Source organism: Myotis lucifugus, unplaced genomic scaffold (assembly GCF_000147115.1).
Source record: "Myotis lucifugus unplaced genomic scaffold, Myoluc2.0 scaffold_16, whole genome shotgun sequence".
Classification (NCBI taxonomy): Eukaryota; Metazoa; Chordata; class Mammalia; order Chiroptera; family Vespertilionidae; genus Myotis; species Myotis lucifugus.
The window spans coordinates 11,028,952-11,030,599 of record NW_005871064.1 but is presented as its reverse complement, the minus strand read 5'-3'; positions in this window follow the sequence as shown (position 1 = coordinate 11,030,599).

The window sequence follows — 1,648 nt, the reverse complement described above, 5'->3', positions numbered from 1 at the left end:
TCCAGTGAGGCCAAAGGCCCAACCAATGAACTTCACTTCTTGGCTATCTTGCCATTTTGGAGAAGGGGGGCCAACTGATTATGTTTCAGCACAATTTAGCAGTGATTTATTTCTGATAAATCTATAATTTTTCAGGGCTTAGTTCTTGTGTTCCACATTGTGTCAACTGGAGCTCAGCTGGAGCAGGTCCATCCAAGGTGGCTTCATGCACATCACTGACACCTCAGTGGGGCCACTGGAATAGCTGAGGCTTGGCCAGGCCTCTCTTCATATGGTTTGTTTCTGTACATGCTGACTCTGACTAATATGTAGCTTGTAGATAAACAGCATGTTTGTATAAAAATTTTAGGAACTAACTTCAGAAGGTACAGACTCTGACCTTCAGTCATCCCAGTTCCAATGTAGAACCAGGATGACATAGAACCAGGATAATGAAGACCAGGATGCCGCACATCACTTGCCCCGTTTCAAGGTCCTTATCCGGATGGATGTACTGTGCTGGCCTGCACATAGGGAACTTTTCAACCCCTCCCCTTGATTTCTTTGTTCGCTTTCCCTCTGCCTCCTTATAAAAACCTCTGCCTGACTGAGATGGTGAGATGGGCTTTGGACAAGAGTCCCTCATCTTCTTGAGATGCTGACACTTGAATAAACCTCCTTCCTTTTGCACCAGCACTTGTCTCACAAGTTTGGCTTTCGTGGCAGCAGGCAGCCAAACCTTAGTTCCAGTTATAAGAATAGCAGAAAGAAAGAGAAAAATTAGGTTCCTGGGGAGATAGAGTAGCTGCTACACCAGCCAGGGGACTGCCTGCTTCCAGAGTGTTTATATTAAAAACACACACAAACAAAACCATGGACCTCTATCTTACTTAAAACGATCAGTTGGTTTTCCCAGTGTCCATAGGCTCAAATGTGAACAACTAACAAAAGGAATCCCATAGCCTACAATGTGACATTTCCTGTTTTTTAAAAATATAACTAATAGCACATATCCTGATTAATTGGTAAGTTCTCTTAGAGCCATATAAAATATACTAAAGCAAGATTTAAGGTAAAAGGTTTAGTGACAAGTACTTTGCCTGTAAGATGCTAGGAGTCAGTCCCTGGGGCCTTAAGAGAAAGTATTAAGAGGCTACTTAATACTTCCATATAAACACTTACTGAGAAAAATACTTTTAATTTATTTTAGCCAAAACTAAGCTTGACTGCCTATTCTGAACCCCCCGCCATTTAGGAAGAAATAGTACACACAGTGCAAGTGGGGTCACCATATCTTCCCCCTCAGTTTCTTATTTCCCATTCAGTTAAGGATCCCTCTCCAATAATTGAGGCTTTATTGCCATGTCTGATTCATGGACACGTAGCCTGTCTTTTCCTCCCCATTCCAAAATTTAAAAACACCAAGTAAACAGGCAAGTTTTAAAACACAAGAATAGCCGAAACCGGTTTGGCTCAGTGGATAGAGCGTCGGCCTGCGGACTGAGGGGTCCCGGGTTCAATTCCGGTCAAGGGCATGTACCTGGGTTGCGGGCACATCCCCAGTGGAGATGTACACACAAGAATAGGGCCCTAGCCAGTTTAGCTCAATGGATAGAGCATCGGCCTGTGGACCAAAGGGTTCCTGGCTCAATTCTGGTCAAGGACACCC